This window comes from Cervus canadensis, chromosome 2, assembly GCF_019320065.1.
Source record: "Cervus canadensis isolate Bull #8, Minnesota chromosome 2, ASM1932006v1, whole genome shotgun sequence".
NCBI lineage: Eukaryota > Metazoa > Chordata > Mammalia > Artiodactyla > Cervidae > Cervus > Cervus canadensis.
Genome location: NC_057387.1, coordinates 68357248 through 68380031, shown reverse-complemented (window position 1 = coordinate 68380031; position 22784 = coordinate 68357248). Strand labels below are relative to the sequence as shown.

Here is a 22784-nt window from a genome sequence, read left to right as displayed (position 1 = left end):
ACAGAACAGACTTTTGAACTCTGTGGGAGAAGGTGAGGGTGGGATATTTCAAAAGAACAGCATGTATACTATCTATGGTGAAACAGATCACCAGCCCAGGTGGGATGCATGAGACAAGTGCTCCGGCCTGGTGCACTGGGAAGACCCAGAGGAATCGGGTGGAGAGGGAGGTGGGAGCGGGGATCGGGATGGGGAATACGTGTAAATCCATGGCTGATTCATATCAATGTATGACAAAACCCACTGAAATGTTGTGAAGTGATTGGCCTCCAACTAATAAAAAAAAAAAATAAAACAAACAAACAAAAAAAAAAATGGGCCAAAGAACTAAACAGACATTTCTCCAAAGAAGACGTACAGATGGCTAACAAACACATGAAAAGATGCTCAACATCACTCATTATCAGAGAAATGCACATCAAAACCTCATTGAGGTACCATTGCACGCCAGTCAGAATGGCTGCTATCAAAAAGTCTACAAGCAATAAATGCTGGAGAGGGTGTGGAGAAAAGAGAACCCTCTTACACTGTTGGTGGGAATGCAAACTAGTACAGCCACTATGGAGAACAGTGTGGAGATTTCTTACAAAACTGTAAATAGAACTGCCATATGACCCAGCAATCCCACTCCTGGGTATACACACCGAGGAAACCAGAACTGAAAGAGACACGTGTATCCCAATGTTCATCGCAGCACTGTTTATAATAGCCAGAACATGGAAGCAACCTAGATGCCCATCAGCAGATGAATGGATAAGGGAGCTGCAGTAAATATACACAATGGAATATTACTCAGCCATTAAAAAAATACATTTGAACCATTCTAATGAGATGGATGAAACTGAAGCCCATTATACAGAGTGAAGTAAGCCAGAAAGATAAACACCAATACAATATACTAATGCATATATATGGAATTTAGAAAGATGGTAACGATAACCCTATATGCAAGACAGAAAAAGAGACACAGATATATAGAACAGACTTCTGGATTCTATGGGAGAAGGCGAGGGTGGGATGATCTGAGAGAACAGCATTGAAACATGTATATTATCAAGTGTGAAACAGATCACCAGTCCAGGTTGGATGCATGAGACAAGTGTTTGGGGCTGGTGCACTGGGATGACCCAGAGGGACGGGATGGGGAGGGAGGTGGGAGGGGGGTTTAGGATGGGGAACACACGTAAACCAATGGGTGATTCATGTCAATATATGGCAAAAACCACTACAATATTATAAAGTAATTAGCCTCCAACTAATAATAATAATAATAATAATAATAATAATAAACAACCGGGGGTGGGGGGTGTGGGAGAAAACATGGGTTAAGCCAAGGGTGGGAGCTAATTGAGTATATTTGAATTATCACAGGGATTTTTTTTTTTTCCTATGGGAGTTTCCAATTCCATACTACCTATCTTAAATATTGCTGTGAAAACTAAAGAAACAGTGTTGTTCAAAACAGTATGCTAGCAGAGTGTGTTTTCCCATGTCGCCTCCCACCTCAATCCTGATTACTCATAACATATAGGCAATCTTGAGCCTACAATTTCATAAATCTGGCTGTTGTAAGTGAATAAGGTAATGGATAGCCAGATAGTTTCTATTACTTTTAAGAATACTTTCTAAATAAAGTAAATTACACAGACTTTCATTTATAGTGACTACAGCTATATGGTGATATTACTCCATAGGGGGAATAGGAATTTAGATTTTACTAACTTTGAGACTTGAGGGAATAGAGCTAATAAAATTTCTACAGCATCTCTCTGGGAAGAAAATACAAATTCATAAAAATCTACCCTTTGACTTTCCAAATAGCATATGACTCCTCCTTTCAAAGGCCAAAGTTATGGGAACTGCCATATCAGGGCAAAAAGAAGTAATTTTAAAAATCTGGTACCACTTGTTGACAAGCAAGAGTTTTTATAAAAACTAATTTTACTACCCACTATTTGGTATAGCAAGCACTTGCTCATTTGCTCACTTGCTCAGTCGTGTCTGACTCTTTGCTATCTTTTGGACTGTAGCCTGCCAGGTTCCTCTGTCCATGATATTTTTCAGGCAAGAATACTGGAGTAGGTTGCGATTTCCTCCTCCAAGGGGTCTTCCCAACCCAGGGATCAAGCCTGTGTCTCCTGGGTCTCCAGCATTGCAGGTGGATTCTTTATGACTGAGCGATCACGGAAGCCCATAGCAAACACTTGCACCAGTTGTATTTAATAATTTTCAACACATGGATGATCTGGAAGTAGAAATACAGGTGAACTCACTTGTGAATGTGAATTCATTTAGCTGAACATATATTAAGCACTCCCTCTATGCTGTTTGTTGTGATGATGGTGATACCTGGTTGATGGGGGTAGTAGAAGTGGTAAATGAAAGTACATGTGAAATTTAGACTCAATTCTCAAGTGATTTAAAATTTAGAAGGAAGGGAGATTTGCTGAATAAGTAATATCCTTAAGGACAGAGTAGATACTAAATAAAGGTATAGGATCATACTCTGGACAAAAGAAAAGGAGAATTAACATTTAATTGAAGGTCTGAAGAATAAATAACATGCTTTCATTTTTGTGCTCAGTTGTGTCTGACTCTTTGTGACCCCATGGACTGTAGCCCACCAGGATCCTCTGTCCATGGGATTCTCCAGGCAAGAATACTGCAGTGGGTTGCCATTTCCTTCTCCCAGGATCCTTCTAACCTGGGAATTGAACCTGCATCCCCTGCATTGGCAGGTGGATTCTTTACCACTGAGCCACCTGGGAAGCCCTTAAAAAGCATGTTAGGCTAAAGAAATAATGCAAAAAAAAAAAAAAAAAGCCTCGAATATGGACTTGAGCAAGCTGCCTTGGAATGATAATGTGTGTGAAAGAATGTGAGAAGAGATGAAGCCAGAAAAAGTTTGAGGTTCTCCAAATACAGAAGGCATTGAGTAACATAAATAGGAAGTTTATCTGTTTGGTTTTTTCCCTTTAAAGTTCTCTGGGATAACTGAAACTTTTTATTAAAATGGTAAAATAGGGGCTTCCCTGGTGGTTCAGTGGGAAAAAAATCCGCCTGCCTGTGCAGGATACACGGGTTCCATCACTAATCTGGGGAGATCCCACATGCCTCAGAGCAACTAAGCCCGTGTCCCACAGTTATTGAGCCTGTGCTCTAGAGCCAGAGAGCCACAAATACTGAGCCCACCTGCTGAAGCCTGAGCACCTGGAGCCCATGCTTTGCAACAAAAATGCCACTGCAATAAGTTCATGCCCCGCAACTAGAGAGTAGCCGCTGCTCGCCACAATTAGAGAAAAACCTGGCAGCAACAAAGACCCAGCACAGTCAAAAATAAACAAATAAATTTTAAAAGTAAAATTTATTTTTGAAGATAAATCTATAAAAGAAGTTACCATTTGTTGGGCATCTGTTAGACTCAGCATATAGTAAGGGCTTTGTCATCCTTATGAAGGGACTGTTTTTCCCCACTCCAAAGGTTTCCCTTTATGTACTTTTTCCTATCCTCTTTCTTCACCTGCTCACTCACTTCTTTCAAGGGGCAGAGGAGATATCAGATCTGCCTGGTGAATTTACAAAGAAAAAACAGCATATGTAGCCCAATTACATCTGTCTCTGTGATCCTAGAAGTGAGATATTCATGGGAGTATGCATTCTTCTTTCCTCTGTGCCATAAATTTTACAGGAAGTGTGTTTTGCTTCTATGTGGAGACCTCTCCCACTTAGTATTACTTGGGACCAGGTGTTTAAGTCTGTTCAATTCTGGGATCCAAATTTAGGATACCTCCATGGCCACAAATACAAGTCACACTTTACAATATGATCATAATAATAATAAAAGCCACATTTCAATCCCAAATCTATTAAAGATTTTGTAATTTCAAAATTGATCTTGAACATGATATGGAAATAGGGCTAATTTTCCTTTTCAATGCTCCACTATTCATTAGTTTTACAGTAAAAAATACATAGCCATCTTCATATATTTGATGAAAAGGATTGAGCCCTTACATCTAAAACATCATGCAATTAAAATTTTCCTTTTACAAATTGAGAGGCAAGTTTTATTATCTACATTTGAGAGACAATATTGAAGTTTAAAGTAGCTAAGTGTTGTTCCAAAGATTACCTTGAGTGATTGAAAAAAAGATCAAAGTTAGGATTATCTAACTCAAAATCTATGTTCTTTAACTATTAGCATAAAATTCCTCTCTATATGTAAAATAATACATATAGATAAATATAGTTTAGAAAAGTTTGGGAAACAAGAACAAGCAAGATACATTTTAACTGTATAAACTAGAGAAATAGAAACTTGAATTAGGTACTAGGAAGAGAGATTTGAAATGATATGTAGAAAATGATAATATATGGATGACATCAATTAAAATGAGGATTACTGGTATGAGATAAAGAACTAAGAAAGAAAGATTTTTGAGACCTCTAGCCTTTATTGCTAAAGATGATGTCTAAAACAAAATGAATAATGGTGAGTTCAGTTGTAGGAATAGTTTCACATGTTGAACTAATATATATTTATTAAATAAAAACTTAAATATGAGTTTAAAGCTAAAATTGAAGTTGTAAATCCACACAATATGGCTTTATAAATAAGCTGGAATTATATAACTCCCTTAGAGGAAAGCATAGGTAGAGGAGTATATATTTTGAGGTGCATCTGTGGGTGGAGGTGTGGGATATAACAGAAACTACTGAATATCAATCAACAAAGAGGAAATGAAAGATCTGAGAGAGCAGATGTCATTGAAGCTAAAGTAGAAGAAAGAAGTGTGACATACTAAGAGGAATTGTATTCTAATGGCAGCTTATTTAAGTTCTCAGAAGAATTATGAATACAATTCCTTTAGGATTTCAAAACCTTTTGTGACTTCTTTCAGACTAATTAAAGTACTCATGTGTTTATTTACTTATTCATTTACCAAATGGTTTTCTGTGCAAGGGAGATACAGGAAGATAGACTAAGTCTACCTCTCTGGAGAATCAGGGGAGATTTTAATAGAGTAGAAAACATTTTAGTGAGGCTTTGGCAACTGGGAAGGGGAAAGAAAATAAAAGACATTTTAGGGTCTAGAATGGCATAAGCCATTACCCAGAATCATGAAAGAGTATGTAACTTTCCAAGCATGTTGGAGCACTGGAGCCAAAGAAGTATTATAAGTCATGAATAGACAGGAGCAGAATATGAAACTGGATAAGTCCTGAGGGCAGCTTGTGAAAGACTATTCATAAAATGTTAAAGATTATTGATATAGTCAGTACCAGAAAACCTTGAATATCTTAAAATATGGAACGATTACAGTCAAATATATGTTTTAGAACAATAAACGTCAAAGCTCAAGATAATGCATATGAGGCAAAGAGGCAGGGAGAAAACTAATTTGAATATTGTAATGACAGAGAAGAGATGATGATCACCTGAATTGAATCAATAGTATAGGAAGGAGATACGATTATGATTTAAGTTATAATTGACATGTTCACACTGCTGTATGTAAAATGGATAACCAATAAGTTCCCACTGTATAGCACAGGTAATTCTGCTCAATATTATAGAAGAACCTAAATGGGAAAATAATTTGAAAAAGAATAGACACATGTATCACTTTGCTATATATCTGAAACTGACACAGCATTGTTAATCAGCTATACTCTAGTATAAAATAAAAGTAACTTTCTGAATTAAAAAAACAAATTGTATTTCTTGAAGGATATTTGAAATATAAAGAATATATGATATGTGTGTGCATAAGTGCTCAGTCATGTCTGACTCTTTGTGAACCCATGTACTGTAGCCTTCTAGGTACTTCTGTCAATGGGATTTTTCAGGCAAGAATACTGGAATGAATTACCATTTCTTTCTCCAGGGAATCTTCCTGACCCAGGGGTTAAAACCACATCTCCTGCATTGGCAGACAGATTCTTCACTGCTAAGCCACTAGGGAAGTTCAAAGAAAACCACAATTATTGTTTTGTACAATTCTTGATGTGTATGTGAATACAAATGTGTGTAATATATGTTTTATATATATACATACATACATACACATTTATATTATATTTCACATATATATATCTTACATGTGAAAAATTCTCTGGTATTTAATTTCACATTGTGTGATAAGCATTTTCCCACATAGTGACATAGTTTTCAAAACATTTGATGTGATCCCATAGTATGAATATTAAAAATCACTTGAAAGTATCATAAAATATCTAAACATTATTTGAAATTTATATTGCTTCCAATTTTTAAGCATTATGCCATATTGAGGATCTTGATTTACATTGATAGTTGCTCAGAAATTTCATAGAAATTTTCATTTTCCAAGCTGTACTTGAGATTTATGTCATTCCACCCTGACTAATTAACAGTATCTTCTAAAAATTGTCAATCTGATCAGTGAAAATAGAATATCTTACAGGTGAACTTTTTTGGCTCTTATTTGATACATATATCATGAATAATTACCTAGTCATATAAATAAATCCTTTAGGTTTTTATTGTCATTGCTTGTACATTATAGTAACTTGAAAAATTCAGTGCGTCTAGAATTCCAGAGAACTATCTAATATATATTGATTAAGATTTTTGTTTTCTTGATATGGGCCAGAAAATTTGTAAGTTTTTTATACCGATTAGAAATTTACTAATTTTGAAGTGCAGCATCAACACTCTCTGCACCTATCAACAGTCATCAGTTTATTTTGTGAAACATCATAACTACTTCAACCTCAGCTCATATGTTTTGGATGAAGTCAGCCTCATTTCTGGTCACCAGAGTCGGAAGATGTAATTTGAGAAAACCAGTCAACACGTTTCATTTTTCTTGCTATAAACATTTCTTTAGGGAGGGTCATGAATCCAAGCGAAGCCAATCAAAGCTAATGAGAACCAATTTTCTAAAGGAAATCTCCTGTCCTGTCCACTCTCCTGTCCACTTGGTATGTTGACGTTATTGTAAAGTTGAAGAAATCTGGGGCAAATGAGCAACATTAAGGAATGGCAGATACTCAACCAAAAGCTAACTGAGGCAATTCTGAACTTAGCCACTCTCAAAGTCACATCCAACTTTCTAGAGTTGAATTGCATGAGTTTCTTTCCTGGTTGCTCAGACGGTAAAGAAACTGCCTGCAATGCAGAGATCCAGGTTCAATCCCTGGGTCAGGAAGATCCCCTGAAGAAGGGAATGGCAACCCACTCCGATATTCTTGCCTGGAGAATTCCATGGACAGAGGCTACAGTTCATGGGGTCACAAAGAGTTAGACACAACTGAGTGACTAACACTTTCACTTTTCACTTCACATTATTCCTTAAACTGGTTTTCATTTGATTTTCTGCTATTTACAACATAGAGTTTTCATTGTAGAGAAGAACTTAAAACCTTTCCCTTACCTTTTTATATCAGTTATTCGTTTAGCTTGAGAACATGTAACTTCTCAAATCTTACATGTCAGAGTCTCTAGGATTCTAGATATTGAGGTTACTTTTATTCAGTGTAAACATAGTATAAAATTGTATCCCAGATTGTGTCATTTTAATTTTGGAATTAAGTGTATTCCTATTGTTCTTGGAAAAGCTTCATTATGAACAAAGATTAAAATTCATGAATATTTTATGAAACACATGAATGAATCAGCTCTTTGTATATTTAGCAGAGTTAGTTGCCTGTGTCATGGTGTAGTTCAAGGATTACAGGTGTTTGCTACATCATCAAAGCAAAGCAAAACATAGCCTTTATCTACATTAATAAAATCCTGTTTTTAACTTTGCAACTTTCTCCAGTCCAGTTCAGTTCAGTTCAGTCACTCAGTCGTGTCCGACTCTTTGCACCCCCATGAATCGCAGCACGCCAGGCCTCCCTCTCCATCACCAACTCCCGGAGTTTACTCAAACTCACGTCCATCAAGTCAGTGATGCTATCCAGCCATCTCATCCTCTGTCATACCCATTTCCTCCTGCCCCCCAATCCCTCCCAGCATCAGGGTCTTTTCCAATGAGTCAACTCTTTGCATGAGGTGGCCAAAGTATTGGAGTTTCAGCTTCAGCATCAGTCTTTCCAATTAACACCCAGGACTGATTTCCTTTAGGATGGACTGGTTGGATCTCCTTGAAGCTTTCTTAGTTTCTAGGAAAGTAATAGAGGATTTAGGTAAACATGTTTAATATGAACACAATCAGCATGATTTCATTTTTTATCCCATTTATTTGGAATTATATTACTGGTGGAACTTGTCTTTGCATTTATTATATACTGAGGAGCATTAGTAGGAAATGAGACCTTTTGCTCTTTGATCATAAATGCTTCTTTTCAAAATAAAAGTGGTATTCTTACTATAAATATGTAGCAGCTTCCTGTTCATGCCAACTAGTTTTTTCCTGTTTTATAATCCCCAAATGGGCAAAACTTAACTCAATTCCCTTCTCCCAAGCTCCCAACCATTATCTGGTTAAATAATGTCTAAAGTAGAAACCTAGATTTGTCAGATGCTGATTGTATACCCATATCCAGTTGTTCACCATAACTTATCCCTCTAACCTCCTAAATATCAACTACAGTCCTCTCCTTTCCATCCCTAAATCTTTGGCTTTTCTTGAGGCATGGGATAGTGGGGCACACTGCTGACTAATAACTTCACGTGTGGGTTACTGAAATAAATTGCATGCTCTGTTTCCCTGATTCTGTAGTCTCCCTGAATCACGGAAACAGAGCATGCAATCTACTTCAGTAGATTTTCTGAATCTGGCAACATAGGAACAGAACGGTGATTTATTTATAACTCAAATGTGGCCATACATTGGTTTTTCACTATAAATTCTTTTGTGTGGTTAGAATCTTGTTTTTTTTTTTTTGAAATAAAAATCATATTCAGAATATATTTGAAACTTCAAATATAACAAAATATTCTTTGCCCCCCTCACTTTTCCTCATGCCTACCTGTGAAGTTCATTTTACCACATCCTCTCATCTACCCTTTCATCCAGCAATTGAACTGTTATATATTAAGTTCCTGCTTAAATAACACTACATTTGATATACCCAATTCTCACATTGATCCCATGGTGTAAGATTTATTATTTCAAGGTAAGAATTACTTCACAGAAAGGGAAATTGAATGATATGGATCCCTGAGAAGAAACGACAATGATTTTGCTAAGGTTATCAGGTGAGGGAGGTTAACTAGGTACACCTTCACACTATAAGCTTTAATCACATTGAGTTACACTCATTATAACAAAGTCCCCCTTTCTTTTCTTCTCTCCGTGACTCACTTTCTGCTTGAAACACTGCTTCCTTCCAACCCACTTCAGCGGCCATGCATGTATATCTCAATCATTTTTTGATCCAGTATATACAGAACTGTGTTTACTCAATTTGGAGGAAATGTGTATAATTTGCTTTGTTCCTATTTGCAAGTTCTTAAGAAGCTATTGGTGTAGGTTAATGATTCTTAACCCTTCACGACACACTGGGGAACTTCTGAAGCATATTCTAACAGTGTTGAGAAATATTACCCTTTCCAAAAGTATCATTTTAGTGTTCAACTTTATTGTGTTGGATAAGTTGATGGACTTGGGATCCAAGGAGATCTAGGTCAGAATGACACTTCTTTCATTACCAGCAAGGAAGTCATAGGTGTTAATTAAAGTCCCCGAAGTGCAATTTTCTTATGAGTGAAATGGAATGACAAAGGTATTTTCTTTTTAATAATAAGTTATTGCGAAGATTAAATGAGATGGAGCATGAAAAAGATGATCAGAGCACAGTGCTCGCAACCTTTTTTTTTTAAAATAAATATTATCTATTTATGAGAAGTGTTATTATTGACATTCTTTTGTTGCTGTTGGGTCTAAATCCTTTTGTTAAAACATAAAACATTCCTGATATGTTAGGTATAATATATATCATATTATAATAAATATGATAATAATCATCTTTTCAGAACAATATAAATATGCTAGGTAGACAGACATGATATCTTGTAAAAACTGGTTGATTATCTTTCAATGATTATTCTGTCTTGCTTCTTGCTGTCATCCTGCTTCTATTTTTTCTTAATTTATTTATTTTTTAATTGAAGGATAAATGCTTTGCAGAATTTTGTTGTTTTCTGTCAAACTTCAACATGAATCTGCACAGGTATACATATAACCCCTCCCTATTGAACCGCCCTCCCATCTGAACCGCCCTCCCATCTCCATCTCCAACTTCATTCTGCTTTTAGAATAGCTTTCAAGTTTACCAATGATGCGAAAGTCTGAATATCTTAAAAACTTCTGTTTAATAATATATTTTTCTAGAATATAATGAAAATATGTTATGATGAAAATTTAAAAGACCCAAAAAGTAATCATTGATTAGAACACATATTTCTTGCAATATGCTGGATTTTTTTTCCTTGTGCTTCAAAAGTGTCAAATTGCAAAGGCTAATATAACACCTTTTAAAAACCTGAAGCACTGAAGAGGCATAATCCCTCTAAGGAAAGAAGAAAACTCTTTAACAATGGTGCAAATTATTTGTAGACCTCCTGCTGGAACAAGATAAGTTATTAAGATTTTCTGAAATGATTGACTATTGTTTTAGCTGCTCTTTGTATTTCAACACGGGAGATAAAGACACTTAGGATGGAAGTCCAGAGGCCTTCTCTCTTGTTCGTTAATTCTATAGCATTTGGAAAGGCATTTTGTCTCTGTGTACCTCGGTTTCTGAGGTAATTTTCTGATAAATTAGCAATTTTGAATGCACAATGTCTAATCTGTATTGATAGCCATGCTGTATTGTAGTAAGATCCTGGAACATCATAGATCTGAGACTTTGTTCGTTACAAATTGGGTAATTTGACATGTTACATAATCCAATTGAACAATTTTTTTAAAATCAGAAAAATGGATACAATTGTGTTGATTTTATAGATTTTTTTTGAGAAATATACATTAGCTTAATAGCCTGGTAGATACTTGGTAGTCAGTAAGTATTAGCTAAATTAATATTTTATAAGCACTTTGAAAATATGCAGTTCCTAATTTTCATCCTTAATAGTTAATCAAAATGCATATCCTTTCAGTTAATTCTTTGAGTGTTTATTTATTTAACCAAAATTTTATTAGATTTGGACCATTTCCTATGTTTTACACAAGTCTCTTAGTACACTGTGATTAACAACATGGTCATAGACATAACCATCATGGAGTCATGTGGGGAACAGGCAATATGCAAGTAATACATATGTTAAGATTTAATTAGAAACTATGATATGGTCCAGAAAAAAACAGAAATTTTTGTAAGGGTAAAGAATGAGCGGTTTCCCTGGTGGCTCAGTGGTAAAGAATTTGCCTGCCAATGCAGGAAACACAGGTTTGATCCCTGTTCTGGGAAAATCCTACCTGCTGTGGAGCAACTAAGTCATTGCATCACAACTGTTGAGCATGTGCTCTAGAGCCCGGGAAATGAAAATGCTGAGCCCGCATGCTTCAACTACTGAAACCCACCCGCTCTATAACCCGTGCTCTGCAACAGGAGAAGCTTCCTGGGCACTGCAACTGGCGAGTGGCCCCCGCTCATCACAACTAGAGAAGAGTCTGCACAGCACTGAAGAGCCTGCACAGTCTAATTAATTAATTAAACAAAATTAAGTTTAAAAAAATTTTAATGAGATTTTTAAGATTGACTGTGGTCAGAGAAGGTCTGTCTGAGGAAGTGTTATTTAAGTTGCAATCTGAAGTTTGAAAGAAATAGATGAAGTGAAGAGTGATTTGAAGGGGTATTCCAGAAAGATAAAATGTCATGGGTCAGGGGGATGGGGAGGGCCAGGGGAAAGAAGGGCAGATAGGAGAAAGGTTGGGATATCATTTAGGAAGAGAAACCTCTTTCAGCTAAGTGGTATGAATGAAACATGATGAAGAGTAGCAAGTTTTCAAGTTGGAAAATTGTCAGGGACCAGATCATATTTGGCATCACAGAACATAAGTATTTTCAAAATCAATCTAAGTGAAAAAGGATAGCACAGAGGATTTTAAATTAGAAGAATAATGTGATTCCAATTTACATTTTAAAAGCTCATTCCTACTGCCTACTAGATAAGTATATATAGAAAAGGTGCAAAATTGAAAGGAGAGAAGTCAGTTAAATGATACTGCAGAACATAACTTTTATTGACATAAACTAGGATTGCAGTATTGAGCATGGTTGATAAAATTAACAGTGACAACAATAATTATAATAACTAACCTTTATAGAAACTCTATGATGTGCCACATACCATCCTGGATATTCATTATCCTCTGAGGTTTGTGAAGTTTATTTTTTGATTTTTTTTTTTCAAACAGCTCCAGGTTTACAACAAAGTTGAGACAAAAGTACCAAGTTCATTCTTATGTCTCTTGCCCCCTCATATGCATAGCCTCCCCTATTATCAACATCACTCACCAAAATATATATATATTTTTTAACCAAGGATGAGGTACATTAATACATTACAGTCATTCAAAGACCATAGCTTACCTTTGGTTTTACTCTTGGTAAACCCTAGTTTACCTTAGGTTATACATCCTATGAATTTGAACAAATGTATGATGATATGTGTCCATCATTATGGTATGGTATAAAAAAAATTTTTCTGCCTTAAAAGTCCTCTGTTCTGCCTATTCCTCTTTCTAGCCTTTTACCCTAGGAATCCACTGATCTTTTTACTGTCTTCAATTTTTTTTTTTTCTTTTCCAGAATGTCATATAGTTAGATAGTATGTAGCTTTTTCAGATTGGCTTCTTTCACTTAGTAAAGTGTATTTAAGTTTCCTCACTGTATTTTCATGGCTTGATCGCTCATGTCTTACTAATATTCTTCTTTCTGGATATACTGCAATTTATTCATCCACTCAATTACTGGAGGATATCTTGGTTGCTTTTAAGTTTTGGCAATTGTAAACAAAGTTGCTATAAACATCCTAGTGCAGTTTTTTTTTTGTTGTTGTTGTTGTTAAGTTCTGAACTACTTTTTGGTAAATATCACAGAGAATAAATGTTGAATCTTATACTTAGCTTAGTAAAAAACTGCCAAACTGCCTTCCAAAGTGGCTGACCCATCTTGCATTCTTACCAGCAATAATGAGTGTTCCTCTTGCTCCAAATCCTTGCTAGTGTTTGGAGTTATCAGTGTTCCAGATTTTAGCAATCATAATAGGTGTTCAATGGCATCTAATTTTTTTAAATTGCATTTCTCTGGTGGTATATGATGTGGAATAGCTTTATATATGCTTATTTTCTATCTTTATATCTTGTTGGTGAGGTGTCTCTTGGGATTTTTGGCTCATTGTTTAATCATATAGTATTTTTCCTTCTTTGTTATTGACTTCTAAGTGTTCTTTGTATATTTTAAATATTTGTTTTTGATCAGATGTGTCTTTGGGAAATGTTTTCTCTCATTCTGTGGCTTGCCATTTCATTCTCTTGATAGGTATTTCACATAGCACAATTTTTAAAATTAAATGAAGTCCAGCTTATCAGTTATTTATTTCATGAATTGTGTCTTTGCTGTTATATCTAAAAAGTGATTGCCATATTCAAGGTCATCTTGATTGTCTCCTATCTATCCTCTAGGAGTTTTACAGTTTTGTGTTTTATATTTAAATTCATTTTGAATTAATATTTGTTAAGAGTATATGTCAGCACATGCTAAACATTTTATGTATGAGTTCTTATGATGAGAAGATACAGCTTGGAGGAGTTATTACTTCCCACAGATCATGCTACTAGTGATAGAAGAGAATGGGCATCAGGAAGCTTTATATCACAGTCCACACTCTTAATTATGATGCTGCACGACTTCACTGTAAAACAGAGATCTGATTAAAGATGTGTTTTAATGTAGAATATATCAAACTTAAAAATGAGTTACATTTGGGAGATAAGATAAAGTGAGAAATCAAAGAATCAAAGATATTTCTGATGTTTTAAGTTTCTCTATGTATCATTAAAAAAAATAGATAAGAAGAGCTTATGAATAGTATGGTAGCCAGCTAAAGTCCTGGACTTAAATAAGATTGTCTATGGAAAGATCCTAGAGACAAAAAGAAGAACCATAAGAAAAGTCAACAGTTTTTTGCATATGATAAAGGATAAAGAAAATGATTTCAGGAGAAGCCAGTGAGGTAGGAATATAACTCCAGGAGTGTGTGAGTGAGTGCAGCTACAAGAAGAAAGTTAACAACACATTTGACTACCAAGGAGATTTTGAGGAAATTGAAGAATTAGAAATGCATTATTTGGAGACATGGGTCATTTGTGATAGTAAAGAAGCTTTTCAGTAAGTAGAGGATTGAAGCCACACTGGAATGTGTCTGAAAGGGTTAAATGGAGTATGAGAATTTAAAGACACTATATGGAGACAACATTTTCCATTCATCAAATAAAAACAAAATATTTGCTTACAAATATCTATAAATAGCAAGAAATAAATGGTAAGATATTGAAATGTAGAGAGACTAAGGAAGAAATGTGGGTGCTCTGAGGCACAAGGCAATTGAAATAGTCTATATGGATCACTTAAGATGGTGATTACTAGTGGAATGTGGAGGATTATTGGGCAATATGTAGATTCTTTTTTAGTGTGGCAGTCATAAATTTTTCCTGACCTCTATATTAATTGTATATTATTTTCACATCAATGGTTAGCTTCATAAGGGCAGGTGTGGAGAAACTAAATGGTGAGTTCATGTAGGAATGATGTTTCTCCAAATTATTCCTGGAATAGAATCAGTCAGAAGAAATTAGAATGTTATAAAGAATTGATTACTTTAATAAATTGTAGAATATTAACTGGAAAAAAAATAAAATGGAAGGCAAGTGGAATGCAATAAGGGAAAAATAACATTTGGAGAGAAATGGAATTGATTTAAGATTTTGGGGGTATTGCATAATAATAATATTATCAAGACATAGTAATGTCAAGAGTATAACCAAGATCCTGATATAGGATGATTTGGAGACCATTAAAGTTAAAGAAGTTTAGAAACTAATTGAATAGATTGTTCCATGAATTATCAAACGGATGTACATGTAATGACATGAATCAAGATGGAAAAATGCTTATGCTTTCAGAGTATGAAGAGCAGGCAACAGGGAAGTGTATGAGAAGAAATTATTTTATATAAAACTCTAAGTTAAAAAAATTAAAGAAGAGAGTGATTTTCTAAAGCTTAAAATGTACATATTCTGTTGATCTGGCATATCCTATGTTAGATCAACCCACCAATCCTGAAGGATGACGCATCCCTTAAAACAGGCAAAGAAACAAAAATAAAATCCTGTCTCTTTTTAGCTATGGTGATTGGCAAAGCAATATTTTTCCTATATACCCATTTTGAGTAAATAATACATCTTTTTTTATAATTTTTTATTTGATAACACAAAGATTTTTCAGAATGTATAAATAGAGTTCTATTTCTTCATTTCTATCCCATAATTCTCAAATGTAAAAAGAAAATGGAAATGGGTCAACTTAAGGATAGTCACCTCTAAATTGTATGGATCTAACAGAAGCAGAAGATATTAAGAGGAGGTGGCAAGAATACATAGAAGGACTGTACAAAAAAGTTCTTCACTACCCAGATAATCATGATGGTGTGATCACTAACCTAGAGCCAAACATCCTGGAATGTGAAGTCAGGTGGGCCTTAGAAAGCATCACTATGAACAAAGCTAGTGGAGGTGATGGAATTCCAGTTGAGCTATTTCGAATCCTGAAAGATTAAGTGGTGAAAGTGCTGCACTCAATATGCCAGCAAATTTGGAAAACTCAACAGTGGCCACAGGACTGGAAAAGGTCAGTTTTCATTTCAATCCCAAAGAAAGGCAATGCCAAAGAATGCTCAAACTACCGCACAATTGCCCTCATCTCACACGCTCGTAAAGTAATGCTCAAAATTCTCCAAGCCAGGTTTCAGCAATACATGAACCGTGAACTTCCAGATGTTCAAGCTGGTTTTAGAAAAGGCAGAGGAACCAGAGATCCAATTGCCAACATCCGCTGGATCATCGAAAAAGCAAGAGAGTTCCAGAAAAACATCTATTTCTGCTTTATTGACTATGCCAAAGCCTTTGACTGTGTGGATCACAATAAACTGTGGAAAATTCTGAAGATGGGAATACCAGACCACCTGACCCACCTCTTGAGAAACCTATATGCAGGTCAGGAAGCAACAGTTAGAACTGCATGGACCAACAGACTGGTTCCAAATAGGAAAAGGAGTACATCAAGGCTGTATATTGTCACCCTGCTTATTTAACTTATATCCAGAGTACATCATGAGAAACTCTGGGCTGGAAGAAGCACAAGCTGGAATCAAGATTCCTGGGAGAAATATCAATAACCTCAGATATGCAGATGACACCACCCTTATGGCAGAAAGTGAAGAGGAACTAAAAAGCCTCTTGATGAAAGTGAAAGAGAAGAGTGAAAAAGTTGGCTTAAAGCTCAACATTCAGAAAACTAAGATCATGGCATCTGGTCCCATCACTTCATGGAAAATAGATGGGGAAACATTGGAAGCGGTGTTAGACTTTATTTTCTGGGGCTCCAAAATCACTGCAGATGGTGATTGCAGCCAAGAAATTAAAAGACGCTTACTGCTTGGAAGGAAAGTTATGACCAACCTAGATAGCATATTAAAAAGCAGAGACATTAATTTGCCAACAAAGGTCCGTCTAGTCAAAGCTATGGTTTTTCCAGTAGATGTGTGGATATGAGAGTTGGACTGTGAAGAAAGCTGAGCACCGAAGAATTGATGCTTTTGAACTGTGGTGTTGGAGAAGACTCTTGAGACTCCCTTGGGCTGCAAGGAGATCCAACCAATCCATCCTAAAGGAGATCAGTCCAGGATGTTCATTGGAAGGACTGATGCTGAAGTTGAAACTCCAATGCTTTGGCCACCTCATGGGAAGAGTTGACTCTTGGAAAAGACCCTGATGCTGGGAGGGATTGGGCGTAGGAGGAGAAAGGAATGACAGAGGATGAGATGGCTGGATGGCAACACCGACTCGATGGACATGAGTTTGAGTGAACTCTGGGAGCTGGTGATGAACAGGAAGGCCTGACGTGCTGCAATTCATGGGGTCGCAAAGAGTCAGACACGACTGAGTGACTGAACTGAACTGAACTGAAGGATAGTCATTCAAAGCAAACACAAATCCATGAAACTTCTACTTCTAAACAATACCAAGTAACTGGGCTAAAATTAATTTACAATCCTATGTGAAAAGCCACCAGCTTGACAATGTAGGAGATATAAGAGATGTGGGTTCATTCCCTGGGTCATGAAGATCCTGTGGAGGAGAGCATGACAATCCATTTTAGTATTCTTGCCTGGAAAATCACATGGGCAGAGAAGCCTGCCAGGCTACAGTTCATAGGGTCACAAAGAGTTGGACATGACTAAAACAACTTAGCACGCACACGTGAAAAGCCATAGCTTCATATATTAAATAACCTGTGTCATAATAATAGCCTGTTTTTAAGACATTTGATATCAGGCAATGAATGATTGCATCCCTTGATTGATGAAAAACAGTAGAGGATAGCTCTGAAATTGCAGTTTTCAGGCCACAAGACAGGGCAGGAAATGCAGACAGAGCTCAGCGGACTGCCAGAGATGAGAAGCCATTGCTAAGAGTCTAGGGAGACCAAGGTGGGTAGAGTTTGCAGGACAGAGTATGGAGAAAAAAAAGAAAAACAGAGGTCTGCAGAGGGTTCTCCTGTGGTATTCAGCAGAGTAGTGGTGACTGTGTACATACCCAAAAGCTACTCAGGGAAAGAATCACCCAAAGGATTAGAAGGAATAGTGGTCAGTGTTCACATAGGGTCTGGAATAGTGACTGTTTCTATCAGTGAATGAACACCTTTTAATTCATGAAGCATTGAATAAATAACTCAGAAGAGCCATTTCTAAGTAGATGGGAATAATTACTCCAGTATTAACACTTCTCTGCAAATGCAAAACAAAACTTAAAGGTAATATTTGAAAAGACACACTGTTTCTAAGTAACTTAACTATATCCAAGAGCAAATCTCAAGAATATTACAGAAAAAAAAAATCCAGCACAGAAAAAGGTAAAATTTACAGTGTCTTATATCCAATCAAAATCACCAGGCCTGCAAAGTAGAAAACAGAATGCAGAATGAAGGGAAAAATCAATCATTTTAAACTGACCCAGAACTAATGTGGATGTAAGAATTAGCAAAGCTGTTAAAACAGTTAATACAGCTCTATTATATCTATTCAGAATTTAAGTACAGAAATAGAATGTATGTAAAAAGACACACTGTAATTCTAGAGAAGAAAACTGCAAAATATGAGATGAAAATTACAATGGATGAAATTAACATTAGACATTGCAGAAAAATTCTTAAAAAGATGGGAATCACAGATCACCTGACCTGCCTCCTGAGAAATCTGTATGCAGGTCAAGGAGCAACAGTTAAAACTGTACATGGAACAACAGACTGGTTCCAAATTGGAAAAGGAGTATGTCAAGGCTGTATACTGCCACCCTGCTTATTTAACTTATATGCGGAGTACATCATGAGAAACGCTGGGCTGGATGAAGCACAAGCTGGAATCAAGATTGCTGGGAGAAATATCAATAACCTCAGATATGCAGATGAAACTATCCTATGGCAGAAAGCGAGGAAGAACTAAAGAACCTCTTGATGAATGTAAAAGAGGAGACTGAAAAGTTACCTTAAAACTCAACATTCAGAAAATGAAGATAATGGCATCCGGTCCCATCACTTCATGGAAAATAGTATGGGGAAACAATGGAAACAGTGTGTGCTTAGTCACTCAGTCATGTCCTACTGTTTGTGACCCTATGAATGGTAGTCAACCAGACTCCTCTGTCCATGGCGATTCTCCAGGCAAGAATACTAGCATGAGTTGCCATGTCCTTCTTCAGGGAATCTTCCCAATCCAGGGATTAAACTCAAGTCTCCTGCATTGCAGGCAGATTCTTTACCATCTGAGCCACCAGGAAAGCCCTGGAAACAGTGAGAGATTTCATTTTTGGGGGCTCCAAAATCACTGCAGATGGTGCCTGTAGCCAAGAAATTAAGACGCCTGCTCCTTGGAAGAAAAGCTATGACCAACTTAGACAGCATATTAAAAAGCAGACACATTACTTTGTCAACAAAGGTCCATCTAGCCAAAGCTATGGTTTTTCTGGTAGTCATGTATGTTTGTGAGAGTTGGACTATAAAGAAAGCTTAGTGCTGAAGAATTGATGCTTTTGAACTATGGTGTTGGAGAAGACTCTTGAGAGTCCCCTGGCCTGCAAGGAGATTCAACCAGTCCATCCTGAGGGAAATCAGTCCTGAATATTCATTGGAAGGACTGATGCTGAAGCTGAAACTCCAATACTGTGGCCACCTGATGTGAAGAACTGACTCATTGGAAAAGACTGATGCTGGGAAAGATTGCAGGCAGGAGAAGAAGGGGACGACAGAGGATGAAATGGTTGGATGGCATCACTGACTCTATGGACATGAGTTTGAGTGAGCTCTGTGAGTTGGTAACAGGCAGAGAAGTCTGGCAGGCTGCAGTCCATGGGGTTGCAAAGTGTCGGACACTGCTGAGTGACTGAACTAGACATTGCAGAAAGAAAACGTTGGTAAACTTGAACACATAGTGAAAGAAACCACAAAAATTAACTACAGAAATGAAAATTTTAATCTTAAAAAAAAGACAATTTTCTTTTTCAAATTCAGTGGAAACTACAAACTTACAGATATAATAAATCCCAAGCACATGCACCAAACAAACTGCACCAGGACACATTATAATTAAATTACTTAAAACTGAGGATAATGGAAAAGTTCTTAGAAGCATTTAGAGAAAGAAAGAAAGATGCGTTATAAAAAGAAGATAAAAGGTCAGGGTCAGGATAGTAGCACATTTTTCATTGCAAACAAGACAAGGGAGTAAGAGGTAGAGTAACAACTTCACTGAAAGATAAAAATTATCAACATAGAATTTAAACTCCAGAAAATATCTTATAAAATGGAAGGTGAAATATTTTTTTTTATGTAGAAGCTAAAATAATTTATCACCAGGAGACAAACCTATCAGAAATGTTAAAGGAAATCTTTCAAAAAAAAGGAAAATTACATCAGATAGAAATTAAATCTTCACAAAAGAGTGAAGAGTTTAAGAGTAGTGGCAATTGCATGTGTAAATATACAAGATTTTTTTCTTATAAATCCTTCTTATGAGACAATGGCAGTTTAGAAAGATAATAAGAATGCAACATAAAATTTAAAACACACAGAAGTTTAAGGTAGATAACACAAAGACTGGGGGGTTGGGTAAGGGAGCATACTATTGCAGGTATTCTTATTCTTTATGTGTAAAGAGGTATAATAACACTTAAAGATAGATTGTGATAAGTTAAAGATGTATGCTGTAAATCCTGAAGGAACCACTAATTAAAAAAAAATAATAACTGTAGTCAGTAAGCAAAAAGTAAAAACAGAAAAAATATACTCAATTTTAAAATGCAAGAACAGACAAAGAGCAAATAAAAGAAGGGACAAGTAGTAGTAGATTTAAACCTAACTCTTGGAAGTGGCTGGCTAGAGCAAGGGGCTGAGTGGGGACCAAGCTTGTCCGTAAGGCAGCAGCGACGGTGGCTTCTTGCCAGGCAGGTTCAGGCTTCAGGGGCCAGTGGCCACCGTGATCCTGCTGGAGGTGAACAACTGCATCATTGAGGAGACGCTCACGCTCAAGTTTGAGAATGCAGCTGCCGGGAACAAACCAGAAGCTGTAGAAGTATCTTTTGCAGATTTTGATGGAGTCCTCTATCATATTTTGTAGGAGACAGGAAGAATAAAAGAAAAGCAGGCCCCTGCAAGGGCCACAAAAGAAATTTATAGTTATTGATAAACTGGATGGCATAAGGCACGAGACTCTCGGAACAAGTCCAGAGGGAACAGTTCATAGTCTTGAAAATTAAATATGATCCTGGGGTCAGAAAACTGACCCCAGACTGTTTCTCAACTGGTGTCTCAGAGTCACATGTTTTATGTATCTGGTGGAAAATCTATAGATAAGAATATTAGTCTGAGTTATTGATTTGTTATTGATACTGTTTCTTAATTACTCAGTGGTTAATGATCACTTTGTTCTTTGGCCCTGAAGGCCACATGAGTTATAGCTTAGCTCCCCGCGTATTCTTTCCTTTGTGACTGAAAGTATAAAAAAGCTGGTTGGATTCAGTTTCGGCACCTTCACCTTGGAGCGGTGTTGGTCCCCTGATCCTTGCTTTTCACTGAATTCTTGTGTCTTGTTTCCCATTCTCTCACCGTATTGCGCTTTCAGAAACCCTGCTTGTCAAGCCGGTCTCGACAATATTTCAAATCCTAACGGAGACAAAATAAAAGTGACGGCCAGTTTTTCTTTGAAATTCTTCAAGGAACTTCAGGCACATGGTGCTGATGAGTTATTAAAGACAGTGTATGGAAGTTACTTGGTAAATCCAGAATCAGGATACAATGTCTCTTTGCTATATCACCTTGAAAATCTGCCTGCATCCAAGGATTTCATCGTGCATCAGGCTGGCATGTTGAAACGAAACTGTTTTGTCTCTGTCTTTGAGAAATACTTCCAGTTCCAAGAAGAAGGCAAGGAAGGAGATAACAGGGCAGTTATCCATTACAGGGATGATGAGACCATGTATGTTTGAGTCAAAAAAGGGCAAAGTCACAGTAGTCTTCAGCACCGTGTTTAAGGATGACGATGATGTGGTCATTGGAAAAGTTCATGCGGGGCAGAGCCAGCCACACAGCCCCACAGGTCCTCTTCAGCCACGCGGGAACCTCCCCTAGAGCTGAAAAATCCCGATGCTGCCGTGGGCCACAACATTGGCTACATTACCCCGTGCTGTTACCTCCCCAAACCAACGCCAGTGCTCAAGACAACACCATCAACCTGATCCCCACGTGACCAAGTTAACTTTATCCCAGAAATATGACTTATTTAACATTTGAAAAAAAAAAATAGCATGTAATTCATGTCATTTATGATAATAACTCCATTTGTGTGCCTCTGACTCAATCACAAGCACATAATGAACTGCTTCAATATTTAAGAAATTGGTTAAGACTAAACACTCTGCATCAACTAAGAAGTTGTATGTAACTATATATCTTTCCTTATCATTCTTCAAAGTTTGAAAGTTATTTCAAACTAAAAATGAGACAAAGTAGTTGGCTAAACACATATCTGTCTAGGGCACACAGCTATGAAAGCATAAATACCTCCTTGACATTTACTAGAAATTAAGACCATTGTCAGACTCAATACTTTTTCCTATTGCTCTTGCTCTGTTTATGAGAAACTTGAGATTAAATGAAGTTAAGTGGTTTAAACTCATTTACTCTCTGATTATAACTTTTCCCTATTTTCCTTAGAAATCATTTTCCAATCAATTCACCTCAACTCCTGCCTGGAATTTTATTCTCTTTGGCTCTATAAATTTCTCTTACTGAACCACAGCTACCAGAAATCTAACTGTTCTTCCTTACCTATTATTACTATTATCAACCTCAGCATTTCAGCATTCAACTTAACATAGTAGATGGTCCATTTCTGGTCCCTCAGTTTCTTAAAATAGTTAATATCAGTTACCTTTTCCTCTATTCCACCCTAAGAAAGTACTTACATGTTCATATTCCACTTTTCACCATCAAAAATGATAACACCTGTCAAATCT

The 22784-nt window shown here is 36.5% G+C and overlaps 1 pseudogene; it reads left to right on the top strand.

Annotated features, from left to right (window-relative positions):
* LOC122428961 overlaps positions 1–22015 on the top strand; it is a 39765-nt pseudogene extending 17750 nt beyond the window's left edge.
* The last annotated feature ends 769 nt before the right edge of the window (positions 22016–22784 follow it).